The 23,768-nt window shown below is 44.3% G+C and overlaps 1 protein-coding gene across 2 annotated transcripts in view; it reads right to left on the reverse strand.

The window, feature by feature from the left end:
* Positions 1-23,768, reverse strand: part of YWHAE (tyrosine 3-monooxygenase/tryptophan 5-monooxygenase activation protein epsilon) — a 55,302-nt gene that overhangs the window by 22,914 nt on the left and 8,620 nt on the right. Inside the window, exon 2 of one of the 2 annotated variants that reach the window (XM_008969937.4) lies at positions 1,839-1,871. The exons of the other annotated variant lie outside the window; for it this stretch is intronic. The gene's annotated coding sequence lies outside the window, so the exon portion shown is untranslated. The remainder of the gene's footprint in view (positions 1-1,838; positions 1,872-23,768) is intronic. 2 annotated transcript variants of the gene reach the window in all.

The following is a 23,768-nucleotide window of genomic DNA, read 5'->3' on the forward strand; positions in this document are numbered from 1 at the left end:
TTTTGTGCAAAGGACAGCTCACAGAATTGTACATGTAAAAGTGGCACGTTTAACTGTACACCTCAAGCTGATTTTTTAAATGCAATTCTGAACCATTAAAGAAGGATGACATGTCGGGTGCTGTGGCTCACACCTGTCATCTTAGCACTTTGGGAGGCCGAGGCAGGTCAGGAGTTCAAGACCAGCCTGGCCAACATGGTGACACCCCGTCTCTACTAAAAATACAAAAATTAGGCCAGGCACGGTGACTCACGCCTGTAATCCCAGCACTTTGGGAGGCCGAGGCAGGCAGATCACCTGAGGTCGGGAGATCGAGACCAGCCTGACCAGCATGGAGAAACTAAAAATACAAAAAAATTTGCCGGATGTGGTGGCACATGCCTGTAATCCCAGCTACTCGAGGCTGAGGCGAGAGAATCGCTTGAACTCGGGAGGCGGAGGTTGCACTGAGTGAAGATCGCGCCACTGTACTCCAGTCTGGGCAACAAGAGCGAAACTCCATCTCAAAAAAAGGAAAAAAAAGAAAAAGAAAAATACAAAAATTAGCCAGGCGTGGTGGCAGGCATCTGTAGTGCCAGCTACTCGGGAGGCTGAGGCAGGGGAATCGCTTGAACCCCGGAGACGGGGGTTGCACTGAGCTGAGATCGCGCCATTGCACTCCAGCCTAGGCGACAGAGTGACACTCTGTCTCAAAAAAAAAAAAAAAAAAAAAAGTATTACAATATGGTAATAAGACCACTCATTAATTCATTTGTAGGAGTCTGAAAGCATTCATTTGAAACATGCCCAATTTTGTTTTCTAAACCACAGTCACGAAACAGTCTAAATTTAGAAGCAGTGGAATAGGTGATCGCACCTCCATACTAGTTTAATTCTCAAAAATCAGCAAGTCAAACGTAACTCAGAGGTAAGCCTGTAATTAAACTTTCTAAACTGATCGCAAAGTAAATCTTAAGCAACCCAGCTACACAAAAACAGTGCCATTAATTCTTTTAAGGCTTTACAATATTACACACAGAAAAACTATGCAGACATCAAATACTACCAAAAATTTAAGTTACATATCTCGAATATTATTCCTTATGATTTAATTTTGTTCAAATTTCTGTGCTTTACAAATTTTCAACAACGAAGACTTAGCATTTTTATAATGCAAAGAGAAATATATTTGTAACACTCAGTGATACTCTACTGTTCCAGATTCAAGCATAAATGCCTTCATTTTTACATATACACAAAACAATGCACAGACTGTGTGGTAAAATTATAGAAGCAACAATTATCCCTTTAATAATACCTTTATTTATATATAATTCCCCTACCTAACAATTCACCCATTTAAAGTGTACTATTCGGCCAGGAGCAGGGGCTCACCCCTGTAAACCTTGGGAGGCCGAGGTGGGTGGATCATGAGGTCAGGAGATCAAGAACAGCCTGGCCAACATGGTAAAACCCCGTCTCTACTAAAAATACAAAAATTAGCTGGGCATGGTGGCAGGCGCCTGTAGTCCCAGCTAACCAGGAGGCTGAGGCAAGAGATTTGCTTGAACCCGGGAGGCGGAGGTTGCAGTGACCCGAGATGGCTCCACTGCACTACAGCCTGGGTAACAGAGAGAGACTCCGTCTCCAAAAAATAAACTGTACCATTCAATGGTTTTTAGTATATTCACAGAATTCTGCAATCATCATAATTTTAGATTTTCATCACTTCAAAAAGAAAAGCCCGAAACCCATTAACCATCACTTCCCATGTACCCGAACCCCAGCCCGGTCAACCACCAATCTATTTTCCGCCTCTACACACTTGTCTCTTATGCACATTTCAGGTGCGGGCATACCTTGGAAGATACTGCGGGTTCAGTTCCAGAGCACTGCAAAAAAAAATATTGCAATAAAGCAAGTCACATGAATTTTTGTGTTTCCCAGTGCATAGAAAAGTTATGTTTAAACTACACTGTAATCTATTAAGTGTACAACAGCATTATGTCTAAACTGTACATAACTTAATTTAAAAACACCTTATTGCTAATAAATGCTAATGCTCATCTGAGCCTTCAGCAAGTGATAATATTTTGCTGTTGGAAGGTTTTTGCCTTGATGTTGATGGCTACTGACTGATTAGGGTGATGGCTGCTGAAGGCTGGAGTGGCCGTGGCAAGACAATGAAGTCTGCCATGTTGATGGACTTTTCCTTTCCTGCATGATTTCTCTGTAGCATCTGACGCTGTTGGACAGCATTTACCCACAGAAAAACTTTTTTTTTTTTTTTTTGAGACGGAGTCTTGCTCTGTCACCAGGCTGGAGTGCAGTGGCGTGATCTCGGCTCACTGCAAGCTCCGCCTCCCAGGTTCATGCCATTCTCCTGCCTCAGCCTCCTGAGTAGCTGGGACTGCAGGCGCCCGTCACCATGCCCAGTGAATTTTTTCGTGTGTATTTTTAGTAGAGACGGGGTTTCACCATGTTAGCCAGGACGGTCTTGATCTCCTGACCTTGTGATCCGCCCACCTTGGCCTCCCAAAGTGCTGGGATTACAGGCATGAGCCACCGCGCCCGGCCAGAACAACTTTTTGTTTTTTGTTTTTGAGGCAGTGTCTTGCTCTGTAGCCCAGGCAGTGGCACAATCTCGGCTCACTGCAGCCTCTGCCTCCAGGGTTCAAGCAATTCTCCTGCCTCAGCCTCCCAAGTAGCTGAGACTACAAGTGGACACCACCATGCCCAGCTAACTTTTCTATTTTTAGTAGAGACGGGGTTTCAGCATGTTGGTGAGGCTGGTCTTAAACTCCTGACCTCAGGTGATCTGCCCGCCTGCTGTGTTAACAGGCATAAAAACAACATTGCAGGCTGGGAGCAGTGGCTCACGCCTAGTAATCCCAGCACTTTGGGAGGCCGAGGTGGGCAGATCACAAGGTCAGGAGATGGAGACCATCCTGGCTAACAAGGTGAAAACCCCATCTCTACTAAAAATGCAAAAAAAAATCAGCCGGGCATGGTGGCGGGCGCCTGTAGTCCCAGCTACTCAGGAGGCTGAGGCAGGACAATGGTGTGAACCCGGGAGGCGGAGCTTGCAGTGAGCTGAGATAGTGCCACTGCACTCCAGCCTGGGCGACACAGCGAGACTCCTTCTCAAAAAATAAAAAATCAAAAAACATTGCTCTCCTTACACAACTCCATCAGAGCTCCAGGGTGACCAAGTACCGTGTGTGAGTGTGTGGTGGTGTGTGTGTGTTTTGAAACAGTCACACTCTGTCACCCAAGATGATACAGTGGCACCATCTCAGTTCACTACAGCCTCAACCTCCCCAGCTCAAGCGATCCTCCAACCTCAGCCTCCTGAGTAGCTGGGACTACAGGTGTACGCCATTACGTCCAGCTAATTTTTATTATTTTTTTGTAAAGACAGGGTTTTGCCATGTTCCTCAGGCTGGTCTTGAACTCTTGTGCTCATGTGACCCACCCATCTCGGCCTCCCAAAGTGCTGAAATTACAAATGTGCACCACTGCACCCAACCTCGGTGCATTTTCAATGTGCAGTAATACATTGAAGGGAATTTTTTTTTTTCTGAGTACCAAGCTTCAACAGTGGGCTTAAGATATTCAGAAAACCATGCTGTAAACAGAAGTGCTGTCTTACAGGCTTTGCTGTTCCATTTATAAACCAGGCAGAGTAAATTTAGCATGATTCTTAAAGAGGCCTCAAATTTTTCAAACAGTCAATGAGCACTGGTTTCAATTTAAATTCACCAGCTGCATTAGTCCCTAAGAAGCTGCATCAGCCTGTCCAATGGAACTAGACACACTGACTTCTCTCTAGTTAAGTAAAGTCCTAGACAGCATTTTCTTCTAATACAAGGCTGTTTTGTCTACGCTGAAAATCTATGTGGTGTGGTCACCATCAATAATGTTAGCTAAATCTGGATAATTTGCTGCAGCATCTACATCAGCACATGTTACTTGACCCTGTACTTTTTTTTTTTTTGAGACAGAATTTCACTTTGTCGCTCAGGCTGGAGTGCTGTCACAACGTCTCAGCTCACCGCAACCTCCGTCTCCTGGGTTGAAGCGATTCTCCTGCCTCAACTTCCCGAGTAGCTGGGATTACAGGCGTCTGCCACCACGCCCAGCTAATTTTTTGTATTTTTAGTACAGGCGGGGTTTCACCATGTTGGCCAGGCTGGTCTCAAACTCCTGACCTCGTGATCCGTCCGCCTCGGCCCCCACAGCGCTGGGATTACAGGCGTGAGCCACCACGCTCAGTCGACCTTGTACTTTTTAAGTAATGGAGATGGCATCTTTCCTTAAATCTTATTAATCAACCTCTGCTAGCTTCCAGCTTTCTATCTGTAGCTTTCTCACCTCTCTCAGCTTTCTTAAATTTGAAGAGAGTTAGAGGGTTGGTCTGAATTAGGCTTTGGCTTAAGGGAATAGTATGGCAGGTTTGATCTTCTATTCAGACCACTAAAACTTTCTGTCAGCAAGAAGGCTGTTTTGCTTTCTCATCATTGCTGTGTTCACTGGAGTAGCACTTTTTAATTTCCTTGAAGAACTTTTCCCTTGCATTCACAACTGTGGTGCAAGAGGCCCAGCTTTCAGACTGTGTCTCAGCTTTTAAGGTAGCCTTCCTGACTCAGCTTCATCATTTCTACCTTTTTATTTAAAGTGAGAGACTGGGACTTTTCCTTTCTCTTAAACACTTAGAAGCAATTGCAGGGTTGTTAATCGGCCTAATTTAAATATTGTTATGTTTCAGGTAATAGGTAAGCCTAACGGGAGGGAGAGAGACAGGGAGTCAGAACACAAACAAGAGCTCACGCCTGTAATCCCAATACTTTGGGAGGCCGAAGGCAGGAGGATCATGTGAGCCTAGGAGTTCAAGACCAGCCTGGGCAGCAGGTGAGACCCTATCTCTACAAAAAATACAAAAACTAGCCAGGCATGGTGATGTGTGCCTGTCGTCCCAGCTTCTCAGGAGGCTGAGGCAGGAGGATTGCTTGAGCCTGGGAGGTCAAGGCTGCAGTGAGCATTCCAGCCTGGGTGACAGAGTGAGACCCTGTCTCCAAAAATTAATAGTAAAAGAACACAGGCCAGGCATGGTGGCTCACGTGGTAATCCCAGCACTTTGGGAGGCCATGGCGGGCAGATCACATGAGGTCGGGAGTTCGAGACCACCTGACCAACATGGAGAAACCCTGTCTCTACTAAAAATACAAAAAAATGAGCCAGGCATGGGGGCGCGTGCCTGTAATCCCAGCTACTTGGGACGCTTAGGCAGGAGAATCGCTTGAACTCAGGAGGCGGAACTTGCGGTGAGCCAAGATGGCGCCCTTACACTCCAACCTGAGCAACAAGAGCGAAACTCAGTCTTAAAAAACAATCAAAAAAAGGAATACACACATCTATCAATTAATTTCCCTCAGTTCACGGATCCCCAAAACAATTACAACAGTAACATCAAAGATTACTGATCACAGATAACCACCATTAACACGTAATGAAAAGTTTGGGGCCGGGCGAGGTGGACTCACGCCTGTAATCCCAGCGCTTTGGGAGGCCAAGAAGGGTAGATCACAAGGTCAGGAAATGGAGACCATCCTGGCTAACACGGTGAAACCCCGTCTCTACTAAATATACAATAAAAAATTAGCCAGGCATGGTGGCGGGCGCCTGTAGTCCCAGCTACTCGGGAGGCTGAGGCAGGAGAATTGCGTGAACCCGGGAGGCGGAGCTTGTAGTGAGTAGAGATCGTGGCACTGCACTCCAGCCTGGGTGACAGAGTGAGACTCCATCTCAAAAAAAAAAAAAAAAAAGAAAAGGAAAGTTTGAAATACTGCACAAGTTACCAAAATGTGAACAGAGACAAGAAGTGAGCACCTACTGTTGGAAAATGGCACCAACAGACTTGCTCAAAGCAGGTTCCAGAAACCTTCCATTTGTTTTGTAAAAATGCAGTATCTGTGAAGCACAATAAAACAGGGTGTGCCTACGAACAGAACTATACAGTATGGAGCCTCCCATGACTGGCTTCTTTCCCAACAGAACCTACCGTATGGAGCCTGCTGTGACTGGCTTCTTTCCCATAGCATGGTCTCAAGTTTCATGCCTAGTGCAGCATGCATCAGTACTTCACCTACTGTATGGATATGCTATGCTTTAAAAATCCATTCATTAGGCCAGGTGCGATGGCTCACGCCTATAATCCCAGCACTCTGGGAGGCAGGTGGATTACCTGAGGTCAGGAGTTCAGACCAGCCTGGCCAAAACATGGCAAAACCCCGTCTCTACTAAAAATACAAAAATTAGCCTGCCATGATGTCTAGGCGAATGTCTGTAATCCCAGCTACTCGGGAGGCTGAAGCAGGACAACTGCTTGAACACGGGAGGCGGAGGTTGCAGTGACCCGAGATCGTGCCACTGAACTCTAGCCTGGCAACAGAGCAAGACTTGGTCTCAGGGAAAAAAAAAAAAAAAAAACCATTCGTTAGTTAATGAACATTTGGGTTGTTTCCACTTTTGGACTATTATAAACAATGCTGCTACGAACATTCTTTAAGTTTTTGTATGAATAAATGCTTTCAAGTTCACTTCAGTATACACCTAGAAGGAACTTCAGGATCACATGGTAACTAGCTTTTTGAGGAAGGACATCCCAAACTTTTCTACAGGAGCGGCACCGTTTTTACACTCCCACCAGCAACAGAGGATTCTAATCTGACCACGTCCTCAGGAACACTTGTTAGTTATTCTTTAAACTAGTCATCCTAGTGGGTGTGAAGCTGTATCTCTTTGTGGTTTTGATTTGCATTTCCTTGATAACTAATAGTGTTGAACATCTTTTCATGTGCTTATGAACCTTTTGCGTATGTTCTCTGGAGAAATATCTATTCAAACACTTTGCCAAATATTTAATTATTTGTCTTTTCATTATTGGTATGTAGGAGTTGTTCATTTTTAAAACCCCACTGACTCCTCTTAATTCCCCCAACCCCCTCTGCATCCCTTAAGGTAGCAGATTAAGGAACAGAAGTAGCACTGAGTCAGGAGACACTTTTATTGCTTCAAGAGACAGGGTCTCACTACATTGCCCTGACTGTATGTCGTGCAGTGGCTATTCACAGGCCCATGATCACAGCGCACTATGTAGCCTTAAACTCCTGGCCTCGAGTGATCCTCCCACCTCAGCCTCCCAAGTAACTGGGACTATAGGTGCACACTACCAAGCACATTACTCCTTCAAGAGTATGGAAAGTCAACTTCTCAATCTCTCCAAACATTCTACGACCAGTGCTTTGTACCAGTTTGTACAAATAACGACTACAATGACACTCTCTTCTAATATCACTGTCATCTTTATCCTTTTAACACCAGCAACAGAAACATAATACTAATGATAATGTACCCCAAAACTATATAGGAAAAGCTGATTTATCCAAAACTCTAGACTAACTACACCCTTCAGCCCTCCCTCAGTAGAGGATGAACTCCAACCATTATATTCACATAAAGGCCCTCAACACAATTAGCATTTCCTGAAATCACCTTTGCAGCAAGTATTTTATCAGTGGGATGTGGGCATTTCACGGGTGGGGGAAGGCTGTCATGTGTTTGCAGCAGGTGGGATCGCAATTTAAGAACCAAAAAACTGAAATGGTTGAAATCACTTCTTTTGGATCCACGGGCAGTTTTGCTACAGTAATTTTGAGTAACAAAATCGAATTTCTGGGACTTTTCATGGTTTGGGGACAAGGGTGGGTGATTAAAATCACCACTCTGAAAAACATACTCCTCACAAGTTAATTAAACATAGTTAAGTCTCTTTAGTTCCAAGTAAGTTTCCCTTCATTGTATGGTAATAGCCTAGACACAGATCCACCACATGGAACCAGCTTGTGTCTGGGACACCCATCATCTGCTGCTGCCAGTAGAGTCACAAGTTTTTCCCCTTGACTTGTTAACTGAGGTTTGGTTTGTGGTTGTGTTCTTTCAACTATGTTGTTCATTCAACAGACTAATTCATAAATAAAACACCCCATTTCAACTATGTTGTTCATTCAACAGACTAATTCATAAATAAAACACCCCATTTCAACTATGTTGCTCATTCAACAGACTTATTCACAAATAAAACCCCCCATGCTAAAATAGGCACTGTTCCAAATGCCTCGCTGTATTAATGCGCTTAATCTTCTCAACAGACCTCTGAAGTGGGTACCAGTATTATCCCATTTTAGAATATCTCCATATACTGAAGAACACGAAAGTTAACTTGTTCCAGATCACAAAGCCAGTGGACTACAACTCAGGGAATCTGACTTGAGTTGTGCTTTGATTTAATCATATTGCCTCAGATTTGAATATTTATTTGAATGCATCTGTACGAGGATGCTTTTGTTTGCTTCTGTGACAATAGAGGGGAAATAACTGGTTTCAGTGACTCTACCAGAGAAACAAGTTTCACATATTAAAATGTGGTTGAGACCCAGGCATGGTGGCGTCTGCCACCATGAGAGAAAGAACGAAGACAGAAAGACAGACAGAAAGACAGACAGACAGACAGACAGAAAGAAAGAGAAAGAAAAGAAAAGAAGGAAAGAAGTTCACTCCTGCTTAAAACGCATTTCTTTTTCCACCTAGAGGTTCACCCCTCTCCGAAAAAAAGCTTACTTTATTCTTTTCTCTTAAAGAGACGGGAGTCTTTGTATGTTGTCCAGGCTGGTCTCCAACTCCTGGGCTCAAGCAATCCTCCCACCTCAGCCTCCTGAATACAAAAAGCTTAGTTTCATACCTCTAATATCTTTACATCAACATCCCAGTAAACCTGATTTTCCCAAGACTGTCCTTGCCAGGTAGTAAAACAAATCTCTGCTGAGCTTCAACAGTTTCTGATAAACACAAAGTACAAAATCATAAAAGGAGCCGGTCTCCAACTATCAGGCTGACAAGTCACAAGGCACAATTTACAGCTCCTAATGAAATTCAGGGTCAGGAAAAAAGCAAACTGTTCAGAATCTGTCATGGGAAAAACGAGCAGGTTCTGTACTGGCTGACAGGATTAATGTTCCTCTTACCAAAGCACACAGGGTCATAACCCTAACTTTTTTTCTTTTTTTCTTTTTTGAGACAGAGTCTAGCTCTGTCGCCCACACTGAAGTGCAATCTCACTGCAACCTCCATCTCCCATGTTCAAGTGATGCTCTTGCCCCAGCCTCCCTGGTAGTTGGGACTACAGGTGCCCGCCAACGTGCCCGGCTAATTTTTATATTTTTAGTAAAGACAGGGTTTCACCATGTTGGCCAGACTGGTTTCGAACTCCTGACCTCAGATGATCCACCTGCCTCGGCCTCCCTAGGTGGTGGGATTACAGGCGTGGGTTACCACACCCGGCCCTAATCCTGATTTTAAAGGCAGAAAAATGAAGCTAAGAGTAATGTTCCTAAAGTCACACAGTGGTAAAACCCAAACTCAAACCCAGACAATCTAACTTAAGAGTCTGAGCTTTTAGCCATCACACTTCAATGACTTTGCAACCAGAGTGCTCACAGAAACAAATTCCTCAGCCCAAGAACAGTAAAAGCAATCACACCAAGGGAAGAAAAGGGCACAGCATCAGGCACTGACATAAAAAGGTTCTGTCAGAACCGGAAATGTGGCTCACACCCGTAGTCAGTCCCAGCTACTCCAGAAGCTGAGACAGGAAGATCGCTTGAGCCCAGGAGTCCGAGGCCACAGTGAGCTATGATCGTGCCACTGCACTCCACCCTGGGCAACAGAGCAAGACTCTCTCTCTCAAAAGAAAGAGTTCGGTCACTTAGGTTCTGGAAAGGTCCTGAGCTTGCTTTATATAAAGGCTAATTAATTAGCCAATGACCTTTCCTTTTTCCTAGGAAACATCATCCCTCTGGATCAAACTCAAATGTCTTACTATGTAAAGACTTCCTGGCTGGAAGCAGTGGCTCACGCCTGTAATCCCAGCACTTTGGGAGGTCGAGGCAGGTGGATCACCTGAGGTCAGGAGTTCAAGACCAGCCTGGCCAACATGGTGAAACCCCGTCTCTACTAAAAATACAAAAATTAGCTGGGCATGGTGGCGGGTGCCTGTAATCCCAGCTACTCGAGAGGCTGAGGCAGGAGAATTGCTTGAACCCGAGAGGCGGAGGTTGCAGTGAGCCAAGATCACGTCACTGCACTCCAGCCTGGGCAACAGAGGTGAGACTCCGTCTCAAAATAAAAGTCTCAATTGTTTTTATGGTTTGGCGGGGACAGTATGCAAGTTTGCTGGAGAGAAACTTACAAGGTGCTACTTACTAAGAAATTTACCTTGTGGATATTTTCTTAAAAAGGAGTCATCACAGAAAATGTATGACTAGATTTACATGTGAGAAGCAGTCTTCAACTGGATACTTCTGACCCCATGAAATAACTAAGGACATTTCTGCAGAAGGCTGACATATGAGAATGCTCAGGAATTGTGTGGCTTTCAAATAATCTGATTCAGCTTGGAAAACCTCCAAGGAATGAATAAAATTGGGCAAAAGCTTGACAATCACTAAACATAGTCAATTCACAGATAATTCATGACAATCAACATTCTGCCTTACTGATTTCTAAAAGGTCCCAATATCTTGCTAGTCACATGACAACTCTCTTGTTACTATTCAGAAATATAAAGATGGAGCAAAATTTTCTCTAAAACGATTATCACGCACCTTCTCTATCACACTGACAAATAATCTGGGAAGCATCAGTTCTGTACTAAAAAGCATGTCTAAAAAGCCTGACTCAGACAATTTCAGGAGCAATACTACTCGTTTACTATAAAAGAAATTCAGTACAGGCCAGGCACGGCGGCTCACGCCTGTAATCCCAGCACTTTGAGAGGCCAAGGCGGGTGGATCACCTGAGGTTAGGAGTTCAGGACCGGCCTGGCCAACATGGTGAAACCCCGTCTCTACTAAAAATACCAAAAATTAGTCGGGCATGGTGGCACACACCTGTGATCCCAGCTACTCGGGAGGCTGAGGCAGGAGAATCGCTTGAACCTGGGAGGCGGAGGAAGTTGCAATGAGCAAAGGTCGTGCCATTGCATTCCAGCCTGGCGACAAGAGCAAAACTCTGTCTCAAAAAAAAAAAAAAAAGAAAAGAAATTCAGTATGATCCCCAAGAAAGTTACGAAACATTCTCAGATGGCTAACCTGAATTATACTGGTTTTTAAACATTAAATCTCTGCCCAAATTTGGCAATTTTAATTTTATCATAATTAATTCAGCTGCTTGAAGCCTGCTCAAAGTTTGCGATGTCATCACTTTAAGGTTGACTATACTCATGTCAGTGTACTTCCAAATCACCTAAGAGCCCTATGGGATGTTAAGACACACTTCAGATTTTACATGGCCTCACGCCTGTAATCCCAACACTTTGGGAGGCTGAAGTGGGCAGACTGCTTGAGCTGAGGAGTCTAAGCCCAGTCTGGGGAACACGGCAAAACTCCGTCTCTACTAAAATATAAAAAATTAGCCGGGCGTGGTGGCACACACTTGTAGTCCCAGCTACTCTGGAGGCTGAGGTGGGTGGATCAACTGAGCCCAGGAAGTCAAGGCTGCAATGAGCTGTGATCACGCCACTGCACTCCAGCCTGGGCAAAGAAAGCAAGACTCTGCCTCAAAAGAAGATTTCATATATGCAAAACTTCTAATTCGAATGATGAAAAAAACTATCAACTACACTAATTCTAATAGTAAATAACATGGAAAGAATCTAAGAATGTAACAAAATGTCAAATCTGTAGCTTGAGGAGTCTTAAATCATATTTTCTTAGAAAAACAAAATGCAAGAATAGTGATCACTAGTTCTACTCAATTAAGATGAGCAAAAGGCTGGGATGTACCCTGGAGTGTGTTACGATGAGTTATGAAGGAAGGAGTACTTGAGGTAAACAGTTGGACAAGATTTAGGAAACACTCCTGGAACTTGTTTTAATTTAAGCAAAAATTTAAAATTGTGTAAAATGAACAGGATTAGTTGGTTGACATGTAAATTATACTTTGTGTTCAGTACGGTGAAAGAACCAGAATGCTGTAAACAGAAAATAATGGAAGTACTAAGAAGCTTTTCTGAAGAGGCCCTATTCTAGTCTACTAACTTTGACTATTATTGTATTACCCACATACCATGTGCACTTTTATTAGACAAAAATGACACACACTTTGGGAAACAGCACAGGAAAGTACCACCACAGCACAGCAAACACCACAGTTACAGCAAAAAGAGTTTCAGACTAGAAGACTACACTTTTTTTTTTTTTTTTTTTTTTTTTTGAGACGGAGCCTCACTCTGTCGCCCAGGCTGGAGTACACTGGCGCGATCTCGGCTCACTGCAACCTCCGCCTCCCGGGTTCAAGAGTCTCCTGCCTCAGCCTCCTAAGTAGCTGGGATTACAGGCGCACACTACCATGTCCAGCTAAATTTTGTATTTTTAGTAAAGGCGAGGTTTCACGATGTTGACCAGGCTGGTCTCGAACTCGTGACCTCAGGTGATCTACCTGCCTCGGCCTTCCAAAGTGCGTGAGCCACCGCGCCCAGACCAGACTAGATTTTCATTCCTGCTTATTCATATGCTATTTGACCTCAAGTATGCCACATAATCTCTAGGAGCTTGTTCCTCATCCATAACATGGAGAATATCCAGCCCTGAGTTATGAGAATTTAAAATGAGATTGTAGAGTAAATTGTCTGGCATATAATATGAATTCAATTAAATGTTTAATTTCTTTTCTTCGCCTCACTTCCAAGATTAAATAACAAAAAAACAAAACCGGAATCCAGACGGGTGGGGGTGTTAATGTGCCTGATGTAGGAAAGAGCTAAATAAAGAACACAGAGTTTAGAATCTAAGTCTAATAAAGCCTTTTGTAGAATACAGCTCCATTTTTTCTAACCCAGACTTTCCATTCTTACATCTCATATATTTAATCCCATATCTGTGCTTTTGGTAACATATCCAAAGAACCTCACTCTCCCAACATCCAAATCTTATCCCCCAATTAATGTCTCACCTACTATTCAAGTTTTCCCCGACAACTGCAGCACACAATCCCTTGTTCCCCTTCTCTACAATTCCTGTATTATACAAGCTAGAAATCATCATTCTGGTTTCTAGCCACAGCTTGCCTGATTAGCCTGTAACTCTTCCATAGTAGGTATTATAAGTAACCATTTTATTACTCACAAGGGGAAAGTTGTTCCCCATACATGCTAAAGAAATAGATATTGATTAAATGGTCCAAGAGGCTGGGCGCAGTGGCTCACGCCTGTAATCCCAGCACTTTGGGAGGCTAACAATCACTTGAGGTCAGGAGTTACAGACTGGCCTGGCCAACATGGCGAAACTCCACCTCTACTAAAAATACAAAAATTAGTCCGGGTGTGGTGGCACACGCCTGTAATCCCAGCACTTTTGGAGGCTGAGGCGGGTGACTCACCTGAGGTCAGGAGTTCGAGACCAGTCTGACCAACATGGAGAAACCCCAACTCTACTAAAAACACAAAAAATTAGCCAGGCGTGGTGGCTGTAAACCCAGCTACTCGGGAGGCTGAGGCACGAGCATCCCTTGAACCCGGGAGGTGGAGGATGCAGTGAGCTGAGATTGTGTCACTGCACTCCAGCATGGGCAACAGGACAAGACTCATCTCCAAATAAATCAATAAACTCAAAAAAATAAGTAAATAAAACACGAAAGGCTCAAGAATGCATGTAAAGGGGGGAGGGGAATTTCAAACTATCAACTAATCAAAACGTAACATAAATGCACTGAGGAAGGCCAAGCGCAAAGGCTCAGGCCTGTAATCCCAGCACTTTGGGAGGCCAACGCGGGTGGATCGCTTCAACTCAGGAGTTCGAGACCAGCCTAGAAGACATGGCGAAACCCTGTCTCTACAAAAATTGGCCAGGCCTGGTGGTGCATGACTGCAGTCCCAGGCATAGGACTGAGGTGGAAGCATCACTGGAACGTGAGAGGTCAAGGCTGCAGTGAGCCCAGACTGGCCCACTGTACTCCAGCCTGCGCGAGAGAGCGAGACTATGTCAAAAAAAAAAAAAAAAAAGACAGGCAGACAGAAAAGAAAAGGAAAAAAACACACATATATAGGCACTGGAGCAAAGAAAAAGTTATTAAAGAAGACTCAAACCACTGACAAGTTACTCGCGGCAGTAAGTAGTAGTTTTTTTGTTTGTTTTGAGATAGAGTCTTGCTCTGTCACCCAGGCTGGAGTGCAGTGGCGCAATCTCGGCTCACCGCAACCTCCGCCTCCCGGGTTCACGCCATTCTCCTGCCTCAGCCTCCCGTGTAGCTGGGACTTCAGGCGCCCACCACCATGCCCGGCAAATTTTTTGTAATTTTAGTAGAGATGGGGTTTCACTGTGTTAGCCAGGATGGTCTCGATCTCCTGACCTCATGATCTGCCCGCCTCAGCCTCCCAAAGTGCTGGGATTACAGGCGTGAGCCACCACGCCTGGCCAGTAGTTTTCATTATTTACTTCATATGGTTGTACTGTTGACTTTACATTTAAATTCATCTTTTGCAGTAAGAAATGAAAAACAGGCCAGGTGCGGTGGCTCATGCCTGTATTCCCAGCAATTTGGGAGGCCGAGGCCAGCGGATCACTTGAGGTCAGGAGTTCGAGACCAGCCTGGCCAACCTGGCGAAACCCCATCTCTACTAATAATACAAAAATTATCCACGTGTGTTGGCATATGACCGTAATTCCAGCTACTTGGGAGGCTGGGGAAGGAGAATTGCTTGAACCTGGGAGGCTGAGGTTGCAGTGAGCTGACCTCATGCCACTGCACTCCAGCCCAGGTGACAAAGCAAGATTCCGTCTCAAGAAAAAAAAAAAAAAAAAAAAGGCAAAACAAAAGTGGAAAAACTGGGTGGTCGTGGTGGCTCACGCCTGTAATCCCAGCACTTTGGGAGGCCGAGGCAGATGGATCACCTGAGGTCGGGAGTTCGAGACCAGCCTGACCAACATAGAGAAACCCCATCTCTACTAAAAACACAGAATTAGACAGGCATGGTGGCGCATGCCTGTAATCCCAGCTACTGTGGGGGCTGAGGCAGGAGAGTTGCTTGATCCTGGGAGGACGAGGTTTCCGCGAGCTGAGATCGCGCGACTGCACTCCAGCCTGGGCAACAAGAGCGAAACTCCGTTTAAAAAAAGAAATGGAAGAACTATTTCACATACTGTTTAATTTTTTTTTTTTTTTTTTTTTTGAGACAGAGTCTTGGTCTGTTGCCCAGGCTGGAGTGCAGTGGCGCGATTTCAGCTCCTGGCAACCTCTACCTCCCGGGTTCAAGCAATTCTCCTGCCTCAGCCCCTACCAGAAGATGGGATTACAGGCACATGCCACCACACCCAGCTAGTTTTTGTACTTTTAAGTAGAAATGGGGTTTCGCCATGTTGGCCAGGCTGGTCTTGAACTCCTGACCTCAGGTGATCCACCCGCCTCAGCTTCCCAAAGTACTAGGATTACAGGTGTGAGCCACCACACCCGGCCCTTGTTTAAATTTTTTAAAACACAAGTTTTTAGTTAAATTTTGTGCTGCACATTCGTAAGTTGCTAGTATTATAAACAGTTAATAAACCTTTTCAGAAAATAGAGTATTCCTGCAATCTCCGCACTTTGGGAGGCTGAAGTGGGAAGATTTCCTGAGCCCAAGAGTTCAAGACCAGCCTGGGCAATATGGCAAGACCCCATCTCTTCATACATTTAAAAAATTAGCTGAAGAGGGCTGGGCACAGTGGCTCACGCCTGTAATCCAAGCACTTTGGGAGGCCGAGGCACGTGGATCACGAGGTCAAGAGTTCAAGACCAACCTGGCCAACATGGTGAAACCCCATTTCTACTAAAAATACAAAACAATTAGCCGCGCGTTAAGCAGGTGCCTGTAATCCCAGCCACTCGGGAAGATGAGGCAGAGAACTGCTTGAACCCAGGAGGCAAAGGCTGCAGTGAGCCAAGATCCAGCCACTGCTCTCCAGCATGGGAGAAAGAGCAAGACCCTGTCTCAAAAAAATAAAAATAAAAAATAAATTAGCCAGGCATGGTGGGCACACCTGTAGTCCCAGCTACCCAGGACACAGAGGTGGAAGGATTGCTTGAGCCCAGGAGGTGAGGGCTGCAGTGAGGTGTGTTTGCTACTGCACACCAGCTTGGGCAAGAGTGAGACCACATCTCAAAACATTAAGAGTACACATGTAAAAAGATTTATGCTTAACCGGGCGCGGTGGCTCACGCCTGTAATCCCAGCACTTTGGGAGGCCAAGGCGGGCGGATCACAATGTCAGGAGATCGAGACCATCCTGGCTAACGCGGTGAAACCCTGTCTCTACTAAAAATACAAAAAAATTAGCCGGGCATGGTGGTGGGCACCTGTACTCCCAGCTACTCAGGAGGCTGAGGCAGGATAACGGCGTTTATTTTGTATTTTGAGGGTTTCACCAGGCTGGTCTTCAACTCCTAACATTATGATCCACCCGCTTCAGCCTCCCAAAGTGCTGGGATTAAAGGAGTGAGCCACTGCTCCCAGCCCAGAGTTTTTCTCTTGTTGCTCAGGCTGGAGTGCAATGGCGCTATCTCGGCTCACTGCAACCTCTGCCTCCCGGGTTCAAGAGATTCTCCTGCCTCCACTTCCTGGGAGGCGGATTAGAGGCAGGGATTAGAGGCATGCGCCACGAAGCCCGGCTAATTTTTTTTTGTATTTTTAGTAGAGACGGGTTTCTCCATGTTGGTCAGGCTGGTCCTGCACTCCCAACCACAGATGATCTGCCTGCCTTGGCCTCCCAAAGAAATTTTTTTAAAAATCAGTTTCAGGTTTGTTTTTTCTTTTTAGAGGAGTCTCCCTATGTTGCCCTGGCTGCCTTGCAGTGGCTATTCACAGGCATGACCATAACACACTAGCCTGCAACTCCTTGGCTGAAGCTCACCCTCTATTGCACTCCACCCTGGGTGACAGGGCAAGACTCTGTCTAAAAAAAAAACAAAAAAAAGTAAAGATAAAATGAATACAGAAATGTTGGCAGCATTCTGAAACCAGAAAAGTTAAAGGTTAAGAAAAAATCTGCAGCAATAAGATAAAGGCATTAAGACCATGTTAATGATGTACAGTTATTCATTGCTGAGAAGATGAAAATCTACCAGCAACTGGTCTAGAGGAAAACACCAAGGTCCCCTGTGATCAGTCCCCCAGGCCTCCCAACTACATGCCTCAAAAGTCATCTACTGAAAAGGTACACAAAGAAAAAGTACACCATACCGCAATTTACTAAGTTCCCAGAGCTTCTTATCCAGCCATTTATAAAGCTCTAGTCCCAAATATCAGTGGTCCCCAACCTTTGTGGCACCAGGGACCAGTTTCGTGGAAGACAATTTTTCCACAGACCAGTATGGGTGCATGGCCTGGGCACTGGGGACCCCTGCATGTATCAAAGAGTTAAAAACAAAGTAGATTTTTCAGAGGGTGGGGGAAGGAGGGAAGAAAGGAAGAGGGAGGATGCAGATGGCCTGCTCCTAAATTTCATGACTCCTATTCCAATGCTAGTTCCATTATCTGTTACCTGGAAAATATACTCAACCTATATTCCATTCTGTCTTCTTCATACATTAAAGATAACACTATTCAGAGACAAGCTGAGCCAAAAGACTGCTATAATCCCAGCACTTTAGGAGGCCAAGGCAGGAGGACTTCTTGAGCCCAGTTGAAAGACCAGCCTGGGCAACACAGAGACCCCCAGTCTCCACAAAAAAGGGGGAAAAAAAGAAAAAGCCTCAAGCAGTTTGGACTGACGTTTACACACAAGAAATACCGAAGTGGAAGGGGTACCAGCTTTGGAGGGCACCAGCCTACAAGAAATACCGAAGTGGAAGGAGTACCAGCTTCGCAGGGCACCAGCCTACAAGAAATACCAAAGTGGAAGGAGTACCAGCTTTGCAGGGCACCAGCCTTGGCAGAATACCAGTGACATTTCAAATGTGTTGTCGCTTTTCCTCAAGTACTTGATCCTTATCTGTAAAATGGGTAGTACTTTGCATGGCTGTTTGGATGACAAGTGAGAGAAATAGCCAATAAACAGTAGATGATATTATTATTACAGGGTTTTATCATCACAATGAAACACTTTAAAGAGGTTTTTCAATTTGTTAGTACCATTTTACACCAGTAGTCAGTGAAGAAACACTGAGCTTTCTACAGTCTTTAACATGGGACACCCAGCACCTGATACAGTACCCTGCATATACCAGACACCATTGGTGCTAATTTAAACTAACTCTTAATTACACATAGGAACAGAATAACTCCAAAAGCAATCATACATTCACTAGAATATAAAGTCCTTGAAAAGTTCTTTTGTCTATTTTGTTCACTGATGAATCCCAAGTGTCTAAAGTGTCTAGAACAGTGCCTGGTACATAGTCGGCATTCAGTAAGTATTTGTCAAATGAGTTTGGGAACTTGTTTTTTAGTACTTTAATACTTTGATTAAAGCTTTTCAAAAGACAATAATCTTGACACTCAAGAACAACTTTTACTCTTCATATACCAGCCTATACAGAGGTACCTCTCCTCACTCTAAAAGTAACCACATGAGCCAGGCACGGTGGCTCACGCCTGTAATCCCAGCTCTTTGGGAGGCCAAGGTGGGCGGATCACCTGATGCCAGAAGTTTGAGACCAGCCTGGCCAACACGGTGAAACACCCGTCTCTACTGAAGAAAAAACAAAAATTAGCCAGGCATGGTGGCAGGTGCCTGTAATCCCAGCTACTCAGGAGGCTGAGGCAGGAGAATCGCTTGAACCAAGGAGGTGGAGGCTGCAGTGAGCCAAGATCGCACCATTGCACTCCAGTCTGGGCAACAGAGTGAGACTCCATCTCAAAAGGAAAAAAAAAAAAAGAGGAAAACATGAACTGTGTAACCTTCTATGAAACTTTAAGACTTCTTTCCAAATCAGCTTTTGCTAGGTTAAAAAGAAACAAAAACAAGACAATCTTTTACCAAGATTCTACAATTTTGACTGCAAAAGGTACTTCTTCCTTCGGTCTCAATATTTAGGGCAGGGTTGTGCTCACTTTGGCAGCACATGTACTAAAGTTGGAATGACACAAAGATTAAAAAACAAAAAGAAAAATATTGGGGGTGGGGGAGTAATCCCCTGCTCCATCAGAATGGGAGATTTCTCCTCTCAATTTACGAGGATACTCCCTCATAAACACGTTTGGCTGCAGGAGAACCAAACAGGTGAGGCTCCAGTGAAACCTGAGGTGGAAAATAAGAGGCTGGAGAGATCAATGACCTAAAACACTAAGTACAGGAAAAACAGGTAGATCAAAGTCTGAATCTTTTTACAATTTTTATGGAATTAGAAAAGACACTGAAACAAAAAATACTTTAAAATTCTGTTTTGGAATACTCAGGAAGAAAATGACCACAAATAACCCTTGGGTCCAATTCGGTTTAGTAGAAGGATTAACTTTACATTCAGATTTTTAAAAAGTTTGACATGTTTTCTCAAGTGGTTGAGAGTGTTAAGCATTTTTTTTGGTGGGGGGGCAGTAGGCAGGGATGGAGTCTTACTGTTTCCCAGGCTGGAGTGCAGGGCCACAATCTTGGCATTCTGCAGCTTTCTACCTCCCGAGTTCAAGCGATTCCGCTGCCTCAGCCTCCCGAATAGCTGAGATTACAAGCTCACGCCACCACGCCCGTCTAATTTTTTGTATATTTAGTAGAGACGGGGGTCTCACCATGTTCACCAGCCGGATCTTAAACTCCTGACCTCAGGTGATCCACCCGTCTTGGCCTCCCAAAGTGCTGGGATTACAGGAGTGAGCCACTGCACCTGGCCTTTTTTTTTTTTTTTTTTTTTTTGACGGAGTCTCCCTCTGTCGCTCAGGCTGGAGCGCAGCGGCACTATCTCGGCTCACTGCAACCTTTGCCTCCCGGGTTCAAGTGATTCTCCTGCCTTAACCTCCTGAGTAGCTGGGATTACAGGCACGTGCCACCACCACGCCTGGCTAATTTTTGTATTTTTTTTTTTTTTTTTTTTTTTTAGTAGAGACGAGGTTTCACCCTGTTGGTCAGGCTTGTCTCGAACTCCTGACCTCGTGATCTGCCCTCCTCGGCCTGACAAAGTGCTAGGATTGGCCGGGCGCGGTGGCTCACGCCTGTAATCCCAGCACTTTGGGAGGCTGAGTTGGGCGGATCGTGAGGTCAGGAGATCAAGACCATCCTGGCTAACACGGTGAAACACCATCTCTACTAAAAATACAAAAAATTAGCCGGGCGTGGTGGCAGGCGCCTGTAGTACCAGCTACTCCAGAGGCTGAGGCAGGAGAATGGCGTGAACCCGGGAGGCGGAGCTTGCAGTGAGCCAAGATGCAAGTGGAGCGCCACTGCACTCCAGCCTGGGCAACAGAGCAAGACTCCGTCTCAAAAAAAAAAAAAAGTGCTAGGATTACAGGCGTGAGCAAACCATGCCCAGCATTTTTTTTTTTTTAAATAGAAACGGAGTCTTGCAATGTTGCCCAGGCTGGTCTCAAACTCCTGCCCTCAAATGACCTCCCACCTTGGCCTCCAAAAGCAATGAGATTACAGGTATGTCAATTCTTTGATGAGCTAAGAAACCCCCATCAAAATTTCAACACTTTAATATTTTAATGTTTCCTAAGTAGTATATTCTGCATTAAGTATTTCATACTCATGAATATGTTTCTAAAAATCTACAAAAACTGTCATAACTGTCATACAACAGTGACAATATTTTCTGGTCAAATAATGTTCTTGAAAATTTCACGGTAATCCTATCATAAATCTTAACTATTTTACAAGTAAACCCTATTACAATCAAATACAAGTCATTAATTCCACTAAATCTTTCTTCTTTCCTTTTTGAGACAGGGTCTCACTATGTCACCCGGGTGGGAGTGCAGTGGTCTTATCATGGCTCACTGCAGCCTCGACCTCCCGGGCTCAAGCAATCTTACCACCCTGGCCTCCCAAGTAGCTGAGACTACAGACACATGCCACTAGGTCAAGCTAATTCTGTTTCTTTTTGTAGAAACGGGGTCTCAGTACGTTGCCCAGGCTGGTCTCAAACTTTTGGGCTTAAGGGATCTTCCCGCCTCTGCCTTCCAAAGTATTGGAATTACAGGGATTATTAGCCACTGCACGTGGCCCCTACTAACATTTAAACACTTAAATTTCAACATATAGGTGTTCACAACAACCACTCCAAGGTCCTACAAAGTCCTCAGCTGACTAACCCAGAGATTAAGTAGTATTTAGTAGCTTTTTATTAATCAAAATCCATTCACTGTCCAAGGCTTATATTATGCCTTTAGAATCACATTTCACAAAATTGGTCATAGCTAACACCATTTTTCTTAAGTAATCTGAGATGGCTAAAATGCAAACATTTAACAATGATTTACGTTTTCTTTCTTTTTTTTTTTTTTTTTTTTTGAGATGGAGTCTCGCTCTGTCGCCCAGGCTGGAGTGCAGTGGCGCGATCCTGGCTCGCTGCAAGCTCCACCTCCCGGGTTCATGCCATTCTCCTGCCTCAGCCTCCCGAGCAGCTGGGACTACAGGCGCCCCCTACCACGCCCAGCTAATTTTCTGTATTTTTAGTAGAGACAGGGTTTCACTGTGTTAGCCAGGATGGTCTCGATCTGCTGACCTCGTAGTCCGCCCGCCTCGGCCTCCCAAAGTCCTGGGATTACAGCCGTGAGCCACCGTACCTGGCCAATTATTTACATTTTCTTTCTTTCTTTTTTTGAGACAGAGTTTTGCTCGTCACCCAGGCTGGAGTGCAATGGTACAATCTCGGCTCACTGCAACCTCCGCCTCCCAGGTTCAAGCAAACCTCCTGCCTCAGCCTCCCGAGTAGCTGGGATTACAAGCGCCTGCCACCATTTCAGGCTAATTTTGTATTTTTAGTATAGATGGGATTTCTCCATGTTGGTCAGGCTGGTCTTGAACTCCCGACCTCAGGTGATCCGCCCAACTTGGCCTCCCAAAGTGCTGGGATTACAGGCGTGAGCCACTGCACCCAGCCTACATTTTCATATTACAGCAGCTTTCATCCCAAATTCAGACAAAAGGTGTTACGTTTGCTAAGGAGAAAGTCTCTTATTAATCTAAAATTAATATCAAAACAACTATATACCAGCTCAATATGACAAAATTATTATTTGGGAATAGTCTGGACGAACTTTACTTTGGATACGTGAATTTACAGATGTACAATTAAGGATTTTGAGAATATTTCTTTGTGCAGATCTTACATAAGGACTAAGCCCAGAAGACTATACTTGCTAAGAATAACTCAAAAAGGTAGGTTATCATCTAATATGATCCTAGCACAGCAGTAACAAAAACAATTATCTGACCTTTCACATTAGATAAGAATGTTTCACAACAAATAGTACCGACAGGTATTACACTTTACAGTTTACAAAAGCCCAAAATTTCATAACCACCCTGCAAATTAGTAGGCAAGAGAGACATCACTAATCCCCATTTGAAAGATAAGGAACCCAGTGATTCCTGTGCATTCTGTGATGGCAGATTTACCACATCTGCCAAATGATGAAATACTGTCATAACTCTTACAGGAATGCATCTCCTTCAAACTTTAGATATGAATGAAGAGTTAAACACATTTCATATTGCTTTAGCTCGATAAAATCCTGATCTGATCACAAATCAAGCCCACCAACAATAGATCCGTCCAGCTACTATGGTAGATTGTTGGAAGGGCAATAAATTCAAGATTAAAATTTCAGAAGAGATAAGCCAGGATCATGGTCATATGGTCTGGACTACAGAGTTTGGCATTCTAAACAGAACAGTTGTAACAAGATATGGGTGAGCCTTTAAATTTTTATGTGGGTATTTGGTATGAAAGAGACTTGTAAAAATAAAAAAATAAAATGTATGTGGGGAAGGCTCTGAGCTTAGGACACTGCTACCAACACCTAGGTCTATTATATTTTTAAACACAGAACTGGCTCAAGGTAGCCATAAGAAAACCAACACACTAGGTGTTGACACCATCAGAGGATTTGGAATGCCAGCAAGCTCTATTTTCAGCAACTACCACATCCTTAACTAGCACGTTCCCATTTGTGGGGGAGGGAGCTAGGAGGAGGAAATTTTCACTTTTCCTTTGACTTATATTCTGCCAAAGGCTAACTTCATTTGAAAAAAAAAATTCAACCTCCTAGAGACGTAGATCTAAGCTATCTCTGTGATAAAAAGCTGGACAAAGTTTAGGAAACTGTTGTATGAGTCTAAATGACAAAATCTAGTAACAAATGGCCATTAAGTAGGGTGACCACAAGGCAAGTTTGTTGCCCAGGACAATCCCAGTTTATGCCTGCTGTTGTAGCTGATGAATTAGTTTGTCTTTTGAAGATATACTCATGTGGATGTTAAATTATGGTGACTTTCATTATTATTTGTTACAATTTAATAAATTTAAATGAACATCTGAAATTGTTCTTAGGGCCATGACTAGCATTAACATTTAGTCAGAGAACCATGACGTTCTGTTGGCAACCAATTCGTCAATTTGGATATATCAATACCTAAATATATCAAGCTGGCCGGGCGCAGTGGTTCATGCCTATAATCCCTGCACTTTGGGGAGGCCACAGTGGGAGGATCGCTTGAACCCAGGAGTTACCTGGACAACACAGTGGGATCCCGTCTCCACAAAAAAAA

This window comes from Pan paniscus, chromosome 19, assembly GCF_029289425.2.
Source record: "Pan paniscus chromosome 19, NHGRI_mPanPan1-v2.0_pri, whole genome shotgun sequence".
NCBI lineage: Eukaryota > Metazoa > Chordata > Mammalia > Primates > Hominidae > Pan > Pan paniscus.